The sequence below is a fragment of the Salmo trutta genome, chromosome 26 (assembly GCF_901001165.1).
Source record: "Salmo trutta chromosome 26, fSalTru1.1, whole genome shotgun sequence".
In the NCBI taxonomy this organism is placed as follows: Eukaryota; Metazoa; Chordata; class Actinopteri; order Salmoniformes; family Salmonidae; genus Salmo; species Salmo trutta.
In genome coordinates, this window is record NC_042982.1 from 15347245 (window position 1) to 15368840 (window position 21596).

The 21596-nt window shown below is 43.9% G+C and overlaps 1 long non-coding RNA gene and 1 pseudogene across 1 annotated transcript; both read left to right on the top strand.

Moving 5' to 3' along the window:
* Positions 1 to 170: 170 nt before the first annotated feature.
* LOC115163234 (alpha-2-macroglobulin-like) lies at positions 171 to 10323 on the top strand (annotated as a pseudogene).
* A 524-nt stretch (positions 10324 to 10847) lies between these two features.
* LOC115163235 (uncharacterized) lies at positions 10848 to 11765 on the top strand. Its single transcript, XR_003869705.1, has 3 exons — positions 10848 to 10862; positions 11147 to 11533; positions 11685 to 11765. It is a non-coding gene; the product is annotated as an uncharacterized LOC115163235 (long non-coding RNA).
* The last annotated feature ends 9831 nt before the right edge of the window (positions 11766 to 21596 follow it).

Genomic DNA, 21596 nt, shown 5'->3' on the forward strand with positions numbered 1-21596 from the left:
AGTTAAACCAACATACCACATGTTGTAAGGTGTTCCTCTCCTGGACATTATCATTGGGTATTGAGAGTGTAAATATTTTCAGTAAACTTGCAGTGCAGTTTTCCTTTATCTGCAATTGATTGTAATGGGGCCTTAGTACCAACAGTGTAAAATATTATCCAGAGTAGCTGTCAAAAGTTTGTCTTCCAAAATTCAGGTAATTTTCCCTAAAATCCCTGCTTTTCCAGAAATCCCAGTTGAACGATTCCTGGTATCTGGAAATCCTTCAAAGTTATGCTTCTAAAGCTCTCATTGAGTGCTTGTCTTTCTCTTTTCTCTGTCTTTTTACAGTGCAGTTTAGAGTCATCACCTTGGATACCAGTTTTAGCCCTGTCAATCAGCTGGTGAGTGTTAAAAATGTGAAACATTGAATATTGAAAACAATGACTTATTTGGTCTTCCTTTAGAACGATATCTCCACTATTTCAAAGGAAAAGACAGAGGAATCACAAGGATCAACACATCATAATGCTGTGTGACGGGTTGGGGTTAATGCCCTGCGATAGACTAGCGTCCTGTCCAGGCTTCCTCACGCTACAGAAACAGGAGATGGGCTCCTGCCCTATGGACAAGGACAAGGATTATTAAGTACAATATACTGTAAAATCTTATTTGAAACTATCCACCACGTGTCATACTGATCTCATTTGTACTTCATGAACAATAAGGCTTTGGAAATGGGAAATGTTTCGAACAACTATTGGGCAAAGTTAGCCTGTTTGTGTAGCCTGTGTGTGATAAGGCTACACAAACAGTTGTGACACATATCACTCAGGGCAAACATACTGTACATGTCTGAGAGGTTCTCTAAGTAAACCTGCGTAGGTGGATTTCAAGGTCCTCAAACATTCACCACAAGTCATGGTGTTTTCCACTCATATAGGTCAGATTGGAATGTATTGGAGTTTTTTTCCTGAGATTGAATTAATCTATTGCAAAAGCAACATGTTATGTTTAATTTAAGAGACAAAGCCAAGCAACTGTCTAGTTCCTATTGTTGTTGACAGTTTTGCTCCTCTTTTAATTTTGGGGGAATATGAGTTCATAAAACATTAACCAGTCTTTTGTCTTGCCTTTCACAGTACAACATTGTGGAACTGCAGGTAAGACCCTTATTAGTCTATCAATGTATGATGACTGTCACTGTAAATAGTACTACATTATAAGACAATGACTCCACCAACTAGGTACTGTAGGTCATCATTCATTTCCACATGACAGTTACCAGAAGACTCCCTATCAGCTTTATGTGATCACATCTGGGCCACCTTCAGCAAGCAAACTTCAGAATGTTGCAGATAGAAATGTCATGAATGGAGCTGATGTGACTCTTTACTCTTCATATCAGACAGGCATGTTTGGCCTACATAACATCATTTGTATCTGAACGTTCCTGTCACGTCCTGAGTATAGTAAGAAGTTATTTTCTATGGTAGAGTAGGTCAGGGTGTGACGGGGGTGTTTTTCTATGTTTTGTATTTCTATGTTCATGTTCTAGTTTTGTATTTCTATGTTGGTTTTGTTTGGGATTATCTCCAATTAGAGGCAGCTGGTCCTCGTTGTCTCTAATTGGAGATCATACTTAAGTAGGTTTTTTTTTTTCCACCTGGGTTTGTGGGAGATTAGTTTTGAGTAGTGTCTGTTTCACCTCTGTGTCACTGTTTTTTTTTTGGTCATTCAAGTTTATTTATGTATTGCATAGTTTCACAGTATAAATAAAATGTGGAACGACACACACGCTGCATTTTGGTCCGCTCATTCCTACGACAACCGTGACAGTTCCACAATTTTGCGCCCTGCTAAACGTGTTCGTTCTATGAACCAACAGGATGTTCATCAGAACAGGATTGGACAGTGGGTCAAAATTACATCTAGTGGCAACATTCTGCAGCATTCTCACCCCCTGAACTCTGAAGCACCCGTAGGATCCTATGCTATTGTAGTGTGGATTGGTAAAAACAAAATATACCATCACTTCAAGATAGAAAAGTATTTCAGTTTGAGCTTCTTTCTTTTACCTGTCATGCTAGGCAATATTATGGATCTGACAGTTGAATCAATGCATCACAATCCTGGAACATTCATGAGTTAACTGCTGTTCTCTTATATCTAGTTTTGCCAAAGTTTGAGATCAAAATGAACCTCACCGACGAGATCAGCGTTGTTCAAGAGGAGTATAAAGTGGAAGTGTGTGCAACGTGAGTCAGCACTATTGCTGTTTTGTAATGCACTGTAGTTACAAGACAATGTGGAACTCCAGCAAATGTCACTGTCCAATTATGCTGACCTGGATTCAAATACTATTTTCATTATTTACATTACTTTCACTAAATTTTAAAGTAAATATCTGGATATGTCTTTTGGAGAAAATACAAGTATATTGGAATGCACAGCGCATCAGGAAAGTAATCAGACCCCTTGACTTTTTCCACATTTTGTTACATTACAGCCTTATTCTAAAATGGATTAAATAGTATTTTTCCCTCCTATATCTACACACAATACCCAGTGGTGTAAAGTACTTAAGTAGTACTTTAAAGTATTTTTACTTAAGTAGTTTTTTGGGGTATCTGTACTTTCCTTCACTATTTATAATTTATATATTTGACTACTTTTACTTCACTACATTCCTTAAGAAAATACTGTACTTTTTACTCGGTACATTTTCCGTGACACCCAAAACTACTCGTTACATTTTCAACGCTTAGCAGGACAGGAAAATAGTTCAATTCACACACTTATTCACTGGACATCCCTGGTCATCCGTATTACCTCTGTTCTGGCGGACTCACTAAACACAAGTACTTTGTTTGTAAATTATGTCTAAATGTTGGAGTGTGCATGTTGTTTTCCATAAATTCATAAAATGGTGCCATCTGGTTTGCTTAATTTAAGGAATTTGAAATGATTCATACTTTTACTTTTTAAACTTAAGTATATTTTAAACCAAATACTTTTAGACTTTTACTTAAGTAGAATTTTGCTGGTTGACATTTTCTTTTACTTGAGTCATTTTCTATTAAGGTATCTTTACTTTTACTCAAGTATGACAGTTGGATACTTTTTCCACTACTGAGAGTTCCTCATAATGAGATAGCGAAAACAGGTTTTTATACATTTTTGCAAATTTATAAAAAATAAATAATGAAATATCACATTTATATAAGTATTCCGACCCTTTACTCAGTACTTTGTTTCAGCATCTTTGGCAGCATTTACAGTCTCGAGTCTCTCCCATTCTTCTCTGCAGATTCTCTCAGGTTCTGTCAGGTTGGATAGGGAGCGTCGCTGCACAGCTATTTTCATGTCTCCCCAGAGATGTTCGCTCACGTTCAAGTCCAGGCTCTGGCTGGGCCACTCAAGGACATTCAGAGACTTGTCCAGAAGCCACTCCTGCATTGTCTTGGCTGTGTGCTTAGGGTTGTTGTCCTGTTGGAAGGTGAAACTTCGCCCCAGTCTGAGATCCTGAATAGTCTCCCAGTCCCTGCCACTGAAAAACATCCCCACAGCATGATGCTGCCACCACCATGCTTCACCGTAGGGATGGTGCCAGGTTTCCTCCAGACGTGACGCTTGGCATTCAGGCCAAACAGTTCAATCTTGGTTTCATCAGCCCAGAGAATCTTGTTTCTCATGGTCTGAGAGTCCTTTAGGTGCCTTTTGGCACTAAAACTCCAAGCGGGCTGTCATGTGCCTTTTTACTGATTAATGGCTTCCGTCTGGCCACTCTACCATAAAGGTCTGATTGGCGTTGTGCTGCAGAGATGGTTGTCCTTCTGGGAGGTTCTCCCATCACCACAGAGGAACTCTGGAGTTTTGTCAGAGTGACCATCGGGTTCTTGGGCACCTCCCTGACCAAGGCCCTTCTTTCCCGATTGCGCAGTATGGCCGGGCGGCCAGCTCTAGAAAGAATCTTGGTGCTTCCAAACTTCTTCCATTTAAGAATGATGGAGGCCACTGTGTTCTTGCTGCAGACATTTTTTGGTACCCTTCCCCAGATCTGGGCCTCGAAGAAATCCTGTCACGGAGCTCTACGGACAATTCCTTCGACCTCAAGACTTGGTTTTTGCTCTGACATGCCCTGTCAACTTGTGGGATCTTGTAAAGACAGGTGTATGCCTTTCCAACTCATGTCCAATCAATTTCAATACTTCATGCATTTGCACCCAGGTCTGTTTGGTCCTAGGGATATTTGAAATAATGTATTTGGAAACAAGTATTTGAAAATAGTTTCAAATAGTTCAAATAGAAGTAGTTCATTTGCATATATTATTTGAAAATACTAAAATACACAGAAAATGTGTATTTAAATACTTAAATATGCATTTATTTGAACCCAGGTCTGCACTAATGACAAATACTAATTGAAGACCTACAATGTAACTGCTCCTATGAGGCTCTGAGACTTTGGGACACATTTAGCATTTACATGAACAGCTGGGCCTGTATTCATAAAGCACCTCAGTGAAGGATTGCTGACTTACACTCTTAGAAAAAAGGTTTCCAAAATGATTCTTCAGCTGTCCCCAAAGGAGAACCCTTTTGGGTTCCATGTAGAACTCTCTGCGGAAAGGGTTCTACCTGGAACAAAAAGGGTTCTCAAAAGGTTCTCATATGGGGACAGCCGACAAACCCTTTTAGGTTCAAGATAGCACCTTTTTTTATAAGACTGTAGGATCAGGTCTCCCCCTGTCCATGTAACCTTGTTCATTGTGATCCAAAATATTAAACTGATCCTAGATCAGCACTCACACACCGAGAGTCTTTATGAATGCAGGTCTAAATTTAACTTACTTAAAGCCTGCAGGTATAACGCATTATAAACATGCATGTATGAGCCTTTATAATGAGGCTTATAATATACTTTCTATAGGAAATGTAGGTTTTATGTTTTTTATGTTTTATTATGAAATAAAATCAGATACACTTATGGGCAGCCTGTACCTGGTAAAGCAGAGGTAGAGTTGTGCCGACCCTTAGTGCGCAATATAATAATACCAATAAGAATTGATGAGAAAAATCCAGAAGGAGTTCCTGCCATAAAGAGTCAATAGAGGTCTGTATGCTTTCATGAAGAAACTATGTTCACTTCAACAAGACACCTAGCTCTGAAATGTCAGTCTACTTTGTGTCTTTTTAATATACTGTATTCCATCACTTTCTTTATGATCATCATGTGTCTGTGGTTGGAGAGGAGTCCAATGGACAGTCACGGTACTGCCAGTTTCTCCCTCAACACAACCAGTGTGCCCAAAGAGAATATTAACCTCATAGTAAGTAAGAGGTTTTGAAAATCCTTCTAGGTTTTGAAAGACTCTGAGACTCTAAAGATTCTTTATGCTCAATCCCAAATTACCTCCTTGACCCTACCCTCTAGGGTCTATCATGCTCTTGTGGAGATCTGAGAAGATTCCATTGGTATAATAAGTAATATGGTGAATCTTCCACCTAGCCTATCAGAGTGCAAGGTGGAGCTCTAAGGGTCGATTTTGGATTGGGTCTTTAGTTGTACTCTCTCTCTCTTCTGTTGCTTTCCAGGTTAGCAACACACCACAAATAGAGAACAATAGATACAGGGTCCCCTATTTCAAAAGCGGGCAACACGAACTCTCCCTGATCCAGCCCACTGACCCTGACAGTAAAACGTCCAGCTCTCTGGCTATTCAGAAGATGGAGAAACCACTGACATGTTGGGAGGAAGTGTCAATCACCATCCAGTACGCCATCGTAGGGGAGACCGTCCCAAAGGGCTCCGTGGATGTCATCTACCTGGTGAGTAGAACCAGGAACAAGTTGTGACAACCTGCAAACCCAGGGCGAGTTCAAAATGGCACCCTATTCTCTAGTGCGCTACTTTGACCAGGGTCATTTCAGACATAGTCCCAGCCTCTCATCTTCAAAGGAAAGATGTCTCTATACAACACCAGTACTTCTCATCATATCCTTCTTGATGACTTGATGGGATAACCGGGATAGCTGTTTTTCCCTTTCCCTCCTCCAGGCCTTATCCAGAGGGGTGATAGTTCAGCATGGACACATGAAGGTTACCGTGCAGCACGGGAGTCCTGGTGAGGGAGTTTCATTAAGTAATTATGAACCTACTGGAAGGTGCTTGATGACAATGACAGTGTGACATGCTCTTGCGTTACAGCAACTGAGGGTGAAGTTACCTTGAAGTTGGCAGTAGTTCCAGAGATGGCGCCTGTGATACAGGTGCTTGTGTACAGTATGCTACCTAGTGAGACTGTCATCGCCCACAGCATGAATTTGGAACTCACCCTCCCCTACTCCATCATCCGTGGAGAGCACTTTGAACTAAAGGCCACTGTGTTTAACTGTTACTTGAGTTGTTCTTAAACTCTTGCATTTTGTTTTGTTACAGTTTATCTGGTCAGTGTTTATTTTTAATAATTTTTTACACCCAATGTATCAGTCTTGGGTTTTCCATGTTATTTTACAAGTGTTCCTATTTGGCAGGTTTCTGTGACTCCAGCTCACTCCTTAGACTACACTCTCACACCCTTGAAGGATGTGCAGTACTCATCGTGCTTGTGTGCCAATGGACGAAAGACCTTCAGTTGGACGATGGCACCCTCTATCCTGGGTAAATCACCAGTCTTCATTCAACCGTTCAAACAGCAGAATGGATGTCAGCCTGAGTCGTGTACTCTGTCACCATTTTGGATGTTGTGTAACCTGTGCTGCACTCTGTCTGTCAATGTGTGTGTAGGGGTTTTGAATGTGTCTGTTAGTGCAGAGGCTGTCCAGTCCCACGCTGTATGTGACAATGAGATTGTGAACGTACTGGATAGAGGACACATCCAATGTTCACTTTGATTGAACTGATACTCTTCATTCATCTTATCATCTGTACGTCTACAGCAGAAGCTCTGACAGAGGAGGTGGACCTGAACTGCAAGTCCCCAAGAACGTGGTGGATTGATCAGATGGAATTTCTCTCTCAGTCCTGGGTAAAATCAACCATTATATTGTTTAGACAGGCGTGGTGAGTTTAGAAAGGCGTAGTGGTGGGAAAAGCAGCCGTTATCCAATGATAATGCTGCTGTTCGCTAAAGAAGTCCCATGTTTACCTGTAGGTGACGTCCTGGGTCGGGCCCTCAAGAACCTGGATGGACTGTTGCTGATGCCGTATGGGTGTGGAGAGCAGAATATGGCCCTCCTCGCCCCAAAATATCTACATCCTGGAGTACCTCAGGAACAGAGAGCAGCTCACCCCAGCCATCCGAGACACGGCCCCCAAGTTCCTCACTAGTGGTATGAGAGGTCCTAAAAATATGGGTCATACAGGGCTGGATTTGTCCAATAGGAGTCCTTTGTTTTTGTTTTCCATTGAAGAACCTTTGAAAACGTTTCATCACAGTGACTATGACCCTGCTATCATGTAAATGACAGAGCTACACTATAGATGGCATCAGAGGCGCAACTTTCTACATTTTAGTAATTTAGCGCATACATTTACATACTTTTTTGTTGTACTGGTCCCCCACATGTCCCCCACACATTCTGAAATTGTGTTTTATCAATGTAGTGAAATACAAAACGAGGCAACGGTGTGCTTTAGGACCATGCGGACGCCTCCGAGCGGTCGGGTAGGCTGTTTGGAGAGTTTATACGACTGTATTAAAAAAATATATTACATTTTGAATTATGTACCCCCCACTTCTAAAACCAAAGTTGCGCCCCTTGATGACATCATGGTGTCTTATCAACAAGTGCATCACTGACCCAATACATGTAGAGACTTCCAGATGTTTTCCCACTGAAATCATTTGATCATAGAATATTGAGGCTGCATCCAAAATGGCACCAGGGTTGGGGGCTAACTGATTTCATGTACGTTACCAGCTAAAATATTGTAATCAGATTACAGATACTTTTAAAAAACTGGATGATTACTTTTAAATTCAGAAAGGTTGTTTGCGAAGAAGAAAAAAAACATATTGACACCTTTGTGTTTCTCAATGAAATTCAATTCAGCATTGAAAAAGGCAGAAATGTAAGTTTGTTCCACCTGAATGAGTCTGACCAGTAGTCAGCGAAGCCAAGCCAGAAAAAAATCCATATTACAACCTATGTGTTGTGATAATTATCTTGTTTGCTCTATAACCTGTTAATTCATATGCCATGCCACTGTGATATATAGGCCTAAGGCCGAGACAATAATAAGACAGCGGCAGAATAAATTAAACCACACCTTTGTTTCATCACAAAACCGGAGAGCAACCTCTGTCCAGTGAAGTCCACATAGCATATTGCATGTAACAAACAGTTACATCACCTACAGCATGGTCAAGCAATTGAATGTTTCTGACATTTTCAGACTGGTTAACAACTATTGATTTAGAACCACAGAGAGTTACTGCAAGTCACAAAGAAAACAGGAGCTGCCTCCATTACTCCAGCACCATTTCAACTTCAACATTTCAACATCATCAAATCATCTATGCTTAATCCAATACAGTGACAAATCAAATATACCAAAAACGATTTAGTCCAATCAACGTAAGCTAAATATGATGTGGCTGTCCATAGTTCTAATTTGTGTGTGTGTGTGTTTGTGCAAGCAGAAAAAACATGTTGACTCACCCTACTTGTAGAGAAACCCCAAGGCCATCCTCCTCTCTTTCATGTTGATGAAACAGTCTATCACTCTGTCATACAGTACACACTTTTAGTTTTTGTTGTCCTAGGCTACCTGGCTAAAACGCTTGCTCACTACCCTAACTTCCTTTCATGGTCAACGATGAACCAGCTAGTTAACATTAGCCTACTACATCTAGCTACATACTGAACTTCCATCCTCTCATGCAGTGGCGGTTCTAGCTTGTATGGCTCCCTGGGCAAACCCCCCCTTCAGCGCCCCCTCCCCCGCCCCCCAAAAAGCACCATTCTGCATTAACTGTCATTTTTATTTAGACATTTGGAACAACACAAATCAATAATCATAACATTTAAAACTATATAAATATGAAAATATATACAAAAATAAGACACATAAATATCAAAAAGAAGTAACAAAGACAAATAGAAATAAATTTGTGTTGATACAAAGTTAGAGGTGCGCTATTTGATAGATTCCCCCGCTCCCCCTGTGGGGAGGCCTGAGGTCAACCTACCCCCGCCCCCCTTCCCATCTCGTACTTCTGAGTGGGACTCACAAACTAGAATCGGGGCGCCCACTCCGACAAGGTTAAATGACCCACAGTCCCACACGGTGACATGATGTCACTGACGTGACATGCAAATGAGCGATAGAAAACCGATTGCACAAATGTCACAATTCCAACATCTTTTGTGCGGGCGCCCTGTGCCCGCCCCAGCAAGATGCCGCCCTGGGCGGCTGCCCATGTTGCCTATACCTAAATTCGCCACTGCTCTCATCCCTGGGGCACAATGTATGAATTTTTGGTTGGATCTGAATCGCCATTATAATCACTGGCCTGTACGGATAATAAAAAAAAAAAACTATCTCCAGCTATGGCTAATTTAGGAAATGGCAAATTTTAGCTAGTTTTTTTCTGTCAATGATGTTTGCTTTTGATGTGATCAAATCAAATCAAATGTTATTGGTCGCGTACACATATTTAGCAGATGTTATTGCGGGTGTAGCGAAATGCTTGTGTTCCTAGCTCCGACAGTGCAATAATATCTAACAATTCACAACAATACACACAAATCTAAAAGTAAAATAATGGTATAAGACAATCTATACCTATTAGGAAGAGCAATATCAGAGTGGCATTTACTAGAATACAGCAGAATACAGTATATACATTCATTAGTAAAACAGTATGTAAACATTATTAAAGTGGCCAGTGATTCCATGTCTATGTACATAGGGCAGCAGCTTCTAAGGTGCAGGGTTGAGTAATCGAGTGGTAGCTGGCTAGTGACAGTGACTAAGTTCAGTTCAGGGTATAGGCTGACTAGTGATGGCTATTTAACAGTCTGATGGCCTTGAGATAGAAGCTGTTTTTCAGTCTTTTGGTCCCAGCTTTGATGCACCTATCCTGACCTTGCCTTCTGGATGAAAACTGGGTGAACAGGCCGTGGCTCGGGTGGTTGATGTCCTTGATGATCTTTCCTGTGACATCAGGTGCTGTAGGTGTCCTGGAGGGCAGGAAATGTGCCCCTGGTGATGTGTTGGGCAGACCACACCACCCTCTGGACAGCCCTGAAGTTGCAGTGCAGTTGACGTACCAGGCGAGGATACAGTCCAACAGGATACTCTCAATGGTGCATCTGTAAAAGTTTGTACGTGTCTTAGGGGGCAAGCCAAATTTCTTCAGCCTCCTGAGGTTGAAAAGGCATGTGAGTGAACCATTTCATATCGTCAGTGATGTGTATGCCGAGGAACTTGAAGCTTTTCACCTTCTCCACTGCAGTCTCGTCGATGTGGATGGGGGTGTGCTCCCTCTGCTGTCTCCTGAAGTCCACGATCAGCTCCTTCGTTTTGTTGTAGTTGGTGTGATTGGTGTGAAGCCAAATCCAAACTGGCTTCCCTTGACACTTCTTTTGGTGCGCCAGGACCATTCACAGTTGAGCTCACTCAGTTTAGTTCAACGCTGATTGGCTGTTATTTTGTTGAAAAACTTATCAAGGGAGGCCAAATGCTCGCTGACTTACATTGCATTCAATGCTACGGGTGGCAACAATGTCATACTCTTTTTGACCAGACAGCATCAGATAGGCTATATACACATAAAGGGGCGCTGTTTAGCTCACTCGGATGCTTTTTCTGGTGAGATACATACAGCCTCTTGCAAATTGAGAGAACATTATGAAGCACGGAGAGATGAAAGGTACGTTTCTTATGTATTTTTTTCTTTTTTGGTAAATTTTTTGGGGAAATCTGGCTTCCATTGGCATTCATGAATAAATGCCACTGGACCAATATGATGACACCAAATGCGTTTGATGGATCCTTTTTTTCTTCTTCTTCTAATGCCTCTTAAATGGAAAGTAATCTGAAATGTTTTGTCATCCAAAATGTACGTTACTGATTACAATTTTGGACAGGTAACTAGTAACTGTAACGGATTACATTTAAAAAGTAACCTACCAAATCTTACCTATTCCCTACAAGGCTAGGGGAACACCAGGTGAGTATTGTTTTTTTCACATACTGGTAAACACATAATTCTGTCTGTTTCAAGGAAGTATTAACCAATCAAATGGCATTGTCTCTGGCATGGGGACCATGGATGTGTCATATGTTAACATGAGCATTCATTGCAAGTAATGTCAAGCTCTAAATCATGTTTATGACAACCTTATGTGGATATTATGATGGGACAGTCAAATGAAGTTTTCCCTTTCCTCGGGCTGACTACTTTTGTATTGAGATCCTTTGGCAAAACACATTTATATTGACCCGGCAAAAATGAAGGAATCGAAGACTTGGTTGGAACGTCAAAAAGACAAACATGGCTGTTTTGTCAGATTGGGGAAACTCTTTAACAACAGAATGAAGGTATTTATATTGATAATAAACTGATAGAAGATGTCGTTTTACGTCTCGTCAGACCAGCCATACAGTTGGGAATGATGATTTCTACAGAATTGTATCAGGCTAGACACATTTTCATGGACATGTTTTAGTATTTAAACATATTGTTTTGTAGGGTGGGGTGACAGATGAAGTCACGCTGACGGCCTACATCACATCTTCAATGCTGGAGCTCAACATGTCAGTGTCGGTACGTAGCATCTCCACATAACCATTGTTTCTCACTACAACAACGTCCATTACAGGAAACTGATTTAGCCTCCTGTATGAAGTCTGTTGTATACATCTTATGTCAACTGTCATTTAGAGATTCTAAAATGTAGTGAGTTGTGTATTCATTTAATTCACAGTGAAAGTATTTTTTCTCAGAAAGTAGCCTATGAAATAAGCATAGAAATAGCTGTTACTGTAATCAGAATGGTACTGTGCTGTTAAAACTGATAGTCAGCTTAGTTATGCTACTGTAAACTAAAAAACTAAAAGTGCTCCAGCATGAATGTGTCTAACCTGGTCCCAGATCTGTTAGTATTACATTGCCAGAACAAACAGATCCGGGACCAGACTAACATGTTTCTTAACGTGCTGCTCTGTTATTTTGTGCTCCAGGATCCTATTGTCAGCTTGTCTTGCCTGAGGAACTCCACCAGTGATTTGTACAACACCTACACTAAACTACTGCTCTGCTGGCCTACACCTTTACCCTGGCAGGGGACATGGAGACCCAGGCCCAGCTTCTGCAGCACCTGGACACGATCTCATTACAAGAAGGTGAGACATACCCTGGTCCAAGATCTTTGTGCTGTCTTGTCTTGATTGAGCTTACCTGGACAATGGAGCCAATGGAGTAATCCCAAATGTGCAAACCATCCACACGTCTGGCAAAAGTATTTTAAAGAACAAAAATACTATTTCAACTCCGATGTCGGTCATAAAATGAATTGGGGAGGTCAGAGAAGAACTTTATAGTCTGTATAATGATGAATAAGATAGCCCTATTCTCTGGTGTGTATGTCTCAGCCTCCCTGGCAGTGGAGATCAGCTCCTACGTTCTGCTTGCTGCCCTCAGTGCCTCCCTCTGTCTACCACTGACCTGGGCTATGCCTCCCGTATCTTCAGGTGGCTGGTGAGGCAGCAGAACACCTACGGAGACTTCTTCTCCACACATGTGTATTTCTTAAACACCTCTGTTCCGAAATGGCACCCTGTGCTGTGCACAAGTAGTGAGGCATTATTACCTTGACATTTAGCAGACCACAGGCATGTATGTGCTTCTTGTCATGTCAAGCTTGTTGAGGCTAACTTCCACTGAAATGGAGGCAAGAAACCATAATGGATGGAAATGGGAAATAGTCAAATGGGAAATAGTTACTCTAGTAACAGATCAATGTAAAAATCTACCCTTTCTGTAAATGTGGTATTTTCATTCATTTTGAACACATTTGTCTGTGGTCTGTTGGTGTGTGTGTTTAGGACACAGTGGTGGCCCTCCAAGCCCTGGCTCTCTACTCCACCAGGGTGTTCAGTAGAGAGGGTGCCAGCACAGTCACAGTACAGTGTCCCAGTGGGGGACAGCACCTCTTCAATTGGCACTGCAGGACACAGAAGGGAAGTAGATCGTGGAAGGGCAATGCTTGTGCCTCAATTCAGGTTAGTAAAAACACATCTCTCCTACCAATCCTATGGTGTAAAATACAGTTTTATATATTACTGTGAAGTTCAAACATTTAAGAAGCTTTGTCTGGCTTGATATTTAGTTTGAAATGTTTTTTTCGCTATCTTTTAAAATGTATATGTTTGGACATGATGGTTTCCCTGACTTGTTCTTCTCTCTTTCCCAGGTGGCGCTCCACTACAACATCCCTACTCCTACTGACAGCACAACTGTAACGTTCGTCGCCTGGTGACGAGGAAGCGGACCAAAACGCAGCTGGGAGCGAACACATGTTTATTCAACACCATGGAATTAAACATGTACACAAAATTCAAGAAAAATACCGATACGTTACTTGCTCAAACAAAGAGACAACACCCCACAAACATCGTGGGGGAAAAGGAACTTAAATGTGATTCCCCAATCAGAGGCAACTAGCGACAGCTGTCTCTGATTGGGAATCGACAGAACCCAACATAGAAATAAGCCCCAAAGCAAGGCTATACCAAAAACATAGAAAATAAACTATAGAAATGCCACACCCTGACCAAAATAGAAGAGTTCACCTGGTCAGGGCGTGACAGTAACCCCCCTCCAACGGTGCGTACTCCCGGCGCACTAACCTGGTGCGGGGAGCAGGGACGGGACGGACTGGACTGGGGACACGCACCACTGGCTTGGTGCGGGGAGCAGGGATGGGCCGGACAGGACTGGGGACACGCACCACTGGCTTGGTGCGGGGAGCAGGGATGGGCCGGACAGGACTGGGGACACGCACCACTAACTTTGTGCGGGGAGCAGGGATGGGCCGGACAGGACTGGGGACACGCACCACTAACCTGGTGCGGGGAGCAGGGACGGGCCGGACTGGACTGGGGACACGCACCACTGGCTTGGTGCGGGGAGCAGGGATGGGCCGGACAGGACTGGGGACACGCACCACTGGCTTGGTGCGGGGAGCAGGGATGGACCGGACTGGACTGTGGACACTCACCACATTCGCCCGGCAAGGGCGAGGTGCTGGCACAGGACGTGCTGGACCGTGACCGCACACCGGCGACACAGTGCGCATAAGCGGCGCCGGATATCCTGGACCGAGGAGGCGCACTGGAGGTCTGGAGTGCACAGCTGACATCACCCGTTCTGGCTCAACGCCCACCTTAGCCTGGCAAGTGTGGAGCGCTGGCACAGAACGCACTGGGCTGTGCAGCCGTACCGGAGACACAGTGCGCGTCCTCGGCGCAGGATACATCGGACCGAGAAGGGGCACCGGAGGCCAGGAGCGCTGAGCCGGCACAACACGTCCTCGCTGAACACTCCCCCTAGCCCGGCAAATGTGGGGCGCTGGCACAGAGCGCACTGGGCTGTGCAGGCGCACTGGCGATACCGTGCGCACCTCTGCCACCCAAGGCTCTTCCTCCACGCTGTCCCTACGCAGGTCCTCCAGGACCTGCCACATCTCTGCCTCCTCCTTCGCCGTTATCCCCCACGAGAGCAGTGGTCTGGGCTCTTCCTCTGCCCTTCCGGACCACCCCATTAGCCCCCCCAAAAAAAAATCTTGGGGGTGTCTTCCGGGCCTCCTCGACCGCCGCCTGCGACTCCTTCCACCGGCTGGCATCACCTCCTCGACCTGGGAATCCTTCCGCCAGGGTCCTTTCCCCGACATGATCTCCTCCCAGGTCCAGAACTCCTTCCCCTCGCGAGCCCATCTCTCGCGCTCCTTATCCTCCCGCTGCTTGGTCCTGGTTCGGTGGGGTGTTCTGTATTTTGGCTTGTGTTCACGCTGATTGTGTTTATGCTCTAGTGCGTGGTTTTGCGCCGACTGTTTTCTGTCCCCTGTGTTTGGGGCACATTGTTTTGTGTGCGCTCTGGATCGCTGTTGGGGTGGCTTGTGTTTCGCCGTTGTGCTCATTAAAAGCCACTACCCTGTATCGCTGCTTCCTGCGCTTGATTCCTCACCCACTACGCCCAAGCTTGACAACAACGCTCAGTATCCAGGTGAAGCCAGAGGTGGACTGCAACAGTAACTCTTTGAGACCCAGAGTCACGCTGAAACTCCAGTCTCAGTAAGAATGAATGACTTATTTGCATTCACAAAAGCATTCTTTCAATCAGTTTATTATTTCAATCAGGTCGTTAATGACAATCCAACGTTAATTTTGGATTTGACTCATATCACTTGGTTTCATTATACCTATATATAGGTTATTTCACTTCTAATTTCTACCTAAGCTTGGATCAGTAAGGAGCTGACCCCCAATATGATTGTAGTGGATTTGAAAATGCTGTCTGGGTTTGTCCCAGACCCAGAGTCTTTGTGGAGGGGGATTTTTTTTTGTGATAACATACATTTATAGTTTTACCTGTGACCTTTTTCCATGTAAACTCAGCAATACGTCCCTTTTTCAGGACCCTGTCTTTCAAAGATAATTTGTAAAAATACAAATAACTTCACAGATCTTCATTGTAAATGGTTTACTGTTTCCCATGCTTGTTCAATGAACCATAAACAATTAATGAACATGCACCTGTGGAACGGTCGTTAAGACACTAACAGCTTACAGACGGGAGGCAATTAAGGTCACGGTTATGAAAATTTAGGGCACTAAAGAGGCCTTTCTACTGACTCTGAAAAACACCAAAAGAAAGATGCCCAGGGTCCCTGCTCATCTGCGTGAACGTGCCTTAGGCATGCTGCAAGTAGGCATGAGGTCTGCAGATATGGCCAGGGCAATAAATTGCAATGTCCGTACTGTGAGACACCTAAGACAGCGCTACAGGGAGAAAGGACGGACAGCTGATCGTCCTCGCAGTGGCAGACCACGTGTAACAACACCTGCACAGGATCGGTACATCCGAACATCACACCTGCGGCACAGGTACAGGATGGCAACAACAACTGCCCAAGTTACACCAGAAACGCACAATCCCTCCATCAGTGCTCAGACTGTTCGCAATAGGCTGAGAGAGGCTGGACTGAGGGCTTGTAGGCCTGTTGTAAGGCAGGTCCTCACCAGACATCACCGGAAACAACGTCGCCTATGGGCACAAACCCACTGTCGCTGGGCCAGACAAGACTGGCAAAAAGTGGTCTTCACTGACGAGTTGCGGTTTTGTCTCACCAGGGGTGATGGTCGGATTCACGTTTATCGACGAATGAATGAGCATTACACCGAGGCCTGTACTCTGGAGCGGGATCGATTTGGAGGTGAAGGGTCAGTCATGGTCTGGGGCGGTGTGTCACAGCATCATCGGACTGAGCTTGTTGTTTGTTATTGCAGGCAATCTCAACGCTGTGCGTTACAGGGAAGACATCCTCCTCCCTCATGTGGTACCCTTCCTGCAGGCTCATCCTGATATGACCCTCCAGCATGACAATGCCACCATCCATACTGCTCGTTCTGTGTGTGATTTCCTGCAAGACAGGAATGTCAGTGTTCTGCCATGGCCAGTGAAGAGCCCAGATCTCAATCCCATTGAGCACGTCTGGGATCTGTTGGTTTGGAGGGTGAGGGCTAGAGCCATTCCCCCGAAAAAGGTCTGGGAACTTGCAGGTGCCTTGGTGGAAGAGTGGGGTAACATCTCAGAGCAAGAACTGGCAAATCTGGTGCAGTCCATGAGGAGGAGATGTACTGCAATACTTAATGCAGCTGGTGGCCACACGAGATACTGACTGTTACTTTTGATTTTGACCCCCTCTTTGTTCAGGGACACATTATTCCATTTCTGTTAGTCACATGTCTGTGGAACTTCTTCCGTTTATGTCTCAGTTGTTGAATCTTATGTTCATACAAATATTTACACATGTTAAGTTTGCTGAAAATAAATGCAGTTGACAGTGAGAGGATGTTTCTTTTTTTGCTGAGTTTAGCTCTTGCCTCTTTCATCTGTGAACCTTTCTGAAACGTTTTTGTCCATGCATTATGAATAATCGTTGAATTGGTTTTCTTCACAGCTGAGGGGTTTACTTTTAGTGGATCGTGTTGATACTAAAGATGACCAGTGGTGTGCAAAGCTGTCATCAAGGCAAAGGGTGGCTATTTGTTTACTATGTTATTTCATAGTTTTGATGTCTTCACTATTATTTTACAATGAAGAAAATAGTAAAAATAAAGAAAAACCCTTGAATGAGTAGGTGTTCTAAAACTTTTGACTGGTAGTGTATGTATTTTGATGTACTTGTGGTAACATATCTGTCACGCCTGCTCCCGCTCTTCCTCTCTGGCGCTCAAGGGTGCCAGGCTACATATCATTACACACACATGTCAACATCGTTATGCGCATCAGCGCTTCATTGGACTCACCTGGACTCCTTCACATTTTTGATTGCCTCCCCTATATCTGTCCAGACGCTGTCCTTGTTTCGTTTCATGTCTGTTATTCATTCAAATGTTCACTCCCTGTACTTGCTTCTTGTCTCCCAGCGTCTGTCCTCTCAGAATTCTGACACCAATATTGGAAGCATCAGGGAGTTTTGTTTTGGTTAGTGACGTCGGGTCCAGGTGCCGCTGCCGAAGGAACCGGTGGTGCCTCAGCTGGCTTCAGTGGTTTCCTTGCCTCGGTTAGCTCGGCAGGGTCCCAACCCATGTCATGTCTCAGCCGGCTCGTCGGGTTCCCACGCGTCAGCCGGCTCGTCGGGTTCCCACGCGTCAGCCGGCTCGTTGGGCTCCCACGCCTCAGCTGGCTCGTCGGGCTCCCAAGCTTTAGCTGGCTCATCCGGCTCCCATGCCTCCACCGGCCCGTCAGTCCTACCCAGGTGGGACGCCAGATGGTGCCCCTAGAGGGGGGATACTGTCATGCCTGCTCCCACTCCCCCTCTCTGGGGCTCGAAGGCATCATTACGCACACCTGTCACCATAGTTACGCACATCAGCGCTTCATTGGACTCACCTGGACTCCTTCACATTTTCCTTGCCTCGGCAGGCTCCCACCCCACGTCATGCCTCAGCCGGCTCGTCGGGCTCCCACGCCTCGGCCGGCTCCCATGCTTCGGCCAGTCTGTCAGGCTTGCCCAGGTGGGACGCCGGGTGGCGCCCCTAGAGGGGGGGATACTGTCATGCCTGCTCCCGCTCCCCCTCTCTGGGGCTCGAGGATGCCAGGCTACCCATCATTATGCACACCTATCACCATCGTTACGTGCATCAGCGCTTCATTGGACTCACCTGGACTCCTTCACGTTTTCCTTGCCTCGGTTGGCTCGGCAGGCTCCCACCCCCCGTCATGCCTCAGCCGGCTTGTCGGGCTCCCATGCCTCGGCCGGCTCGTCAGGATTGCCCAGGTGGGACGCCGGGTGGCGCCCCTAGAGGGGGGTGGGGGGGTACTGTCACACCTGCTCCCTCTCCCCCTCTCTGGCGCTCGAGGGCACCAGGCTGCCCATCATTACGCATGTTACCATTGTTACGCGCATCAGCGCTTCATTGGACTCACCTGGACTCCTGCACGTTTTTGATTCCCTCCCCTATATGTGTCTATTCGTCGGTTTCATCCCTGTGTCAGGATTATTGTCATTATGTTTCCCTTGTCAGACGCTGTCCTTCTTTCGTTTCATGTCCGTTATTCATTCCATTTTCACTCCCTGTACTTGCTGCTTGTCTCCCAGCGTCTGTCCTCTCAATATCTCTACTCTATTATTTGTGTAGAATGTCCTTCAGTCAGCAAAGCTGAAATTACACTTCTGATTAGAGCGTTTAAATAATTGTGCCCAATATGTTTTTGTTACGGGAATTAAGTTATCAATGTTCTTAAACCGAACTTCAATTTAACTACTCAGTTTGTATACCAGAAGGTGTAAGGTTCCGGTTGAAAGAAACAGACTGAGACCCAGCCTACAATGATCAGAATGTTTATTTACGAGAGCTCTAAAATTCATACAATGCACACAGCCTTTTATATTACCACACACACACACAAATGAACTTACATCAGTAGAGAACTCCACCCCGCTTTAGGCGGCTGTATTTTTCCACAGTACCCAGACCACCTGTCTCCTTATCTTTTGCCAGCCTAGCCATTTTGGGCAGTTGTTCCCCTCCCTAACTTAGGGAGGCCCGTTTTCCTGTTCCTTTCACAAGGTTGTCTTATCAACTATGCCCTGTTCATTTTTAAATAGTAACAGTGTCTTAGTCTTAAACAGTCTACTCACACACAGTATTGGATTATAGTTTTTAACACATTAATAATACTTATAATTCTAATACATTTCACAAAGTTATATGGTTTCAGAGTGAACTACTTTAGTCAAAACCTCAGACATATAAATCCTTTTATCAGTTTTTTTCTCCCAAAAGTTCATCACTATTCCTAACTTTCAACCACACCCTGGACATCATACAGGAGCTCCCAGTACAGAATCTAAAGCCAACGGTGGTCAAGATCTACAACCAGCCATGTAAGTTTATGTCTAACCTTCCCCCAAAAGTATTTTCCCTCTTGTTTTTAGTAACATTTGGCTAAATTGTGTTAATTTACTGAGACTGATGTGTCGTATGGCTTTATTCAGGTGACCAAATTGAGAAAGAATATGTCTTCCCTTGCAAGTAGGGGTTACAAACTAATGAGCTGTTTTAAATCTCAAATTATTGGTCATTTTTTTATAAATGACCCATATGCTATACATGTACACTCTATACATGCAATTTAAATTATTTTATTGAACTGAGTCAATATTCCTTCATTCCGTTTACCTAAATGCTGTTCAGTTAAAAGCGTTCATTCCTTACATATCTATCTATCATTGTATATGCCCCTCTGCAGATGCAAGAAGACAATTACATTCAGAGGTCACACCTGCAACCCCTGAGACGTCCTTCAAGCACTAAAGTAAACTATGTAACTGGAATTAGTTTTTTTAGTAAACTCAATTCTTTAGCATTTTTTCCAGATTGTTTTGCGTGTAGGTTTTGACGTCACACTGTGGCAAGAAATAAGTTCCAAGGTGTAGGCTCAGAAGACAAGGTGAATAGTGAAATGCTTTATGTAAGACAGTGTATCTCCTCCTGGGGTACTAGTACCCATAGGGGTACATGGCCTATCCACAGGGGGTACTTGGGAAGACTTATGAGCAGAGCAATATGTGATTGGGGGTACAGTAAACAAAAAAAGGTTGCGAAGCACTGTTCTAGACCACATCAAAGGGCAAAAACACTATACCTTCTGGAACAAATGATTGTATTTGTTAAGCTGCAACGTGCTGTTAATCGGTGTTGCCAACTGTACGAAGGTGTGTAAATGTTCTCTCAATTTTGCTCAAAGCTTTTGGTTCTCAGCTTTTTTCTTCCTCCATCTGTAATCATCATGGGCCCCCTGTAGTAATAATCAAGGCGTGGTTCTCTTTTATTTCTCATCAGGGAATGGTTTCCAGGAAATCCACTCTAAATCCCATCAACAAACAATTTACAAGGGGATGTGTCCTGTCCTGATCATACCCATAATGAGTCCTGGCTTTAATCTCCATTATGAATATCTCCTAATGCATTATGTCAATAACCCAGGGCCTTCCCTGTAGCTCAGTTGGTAGAGCATGGTGTTTGCAACGCATGGTGTTTGCAACGCCAGGGTTGTGGGTTCGATTCCCACGGGGGGCCAGTACGAAAAAAAAAAAAATGTATGAAATGAAATGTATGAAATGTAAGTCGCTCTGGATAAGAGTGTCTGCTAAATGACTAAAATGTAAAATGTAAGAGAATGGTGTGGACAAAGCAGTAGACGAAAACACCTCACAAATCCATTTAGATTAAGAGTAACAGAACAATTTAGATAACAGATACTATAGAGCTCTGTTGTTGACAGCACAGCTCACTAAATACAGTATATTAGATATCACAGTATATTAAATATCAAAACATGAGAATTATGAACATATGAGTATGCTGTGAAAAACACTACTTTTGAAGAGCAGCAAGACTTAGCAAAGGGAAATGAAAGACGTCCTTGTTATGGGTTGACAAGTGTACATATTGATCTGATATCAAGAAAGAGTATTCAATCACACTCCACTTCAGATGTCAATACATCCTGTTTTTTTTGCTCAGAGAAGATAAGAAGCCCACTTGATTGGACAGTAGCTCTTTAAACCCCCTTCCAACTCATTCTTCCTCTTGCTCTCTTCATTTGTGCCCTGCCCAGCCTACAACAGTGACTCTCAGATATCTGGGCTCTTATATTACAATATACTGTACGTATTGCATTGCTGAAGCTAGAACATCGAAGACAACCCTGAAATACAGTCAGTGACATCGGTAAGACAATACATTTCCCACCTGAAATATAGCATGGCTTTAAACCGGTTGAATGGAGGAACTCTTGGAAACACTCCAGCCAAATTCAAGACAATACAAAATGTTCAAACGTACTCTTTGGCATCATATTATGGAAAAC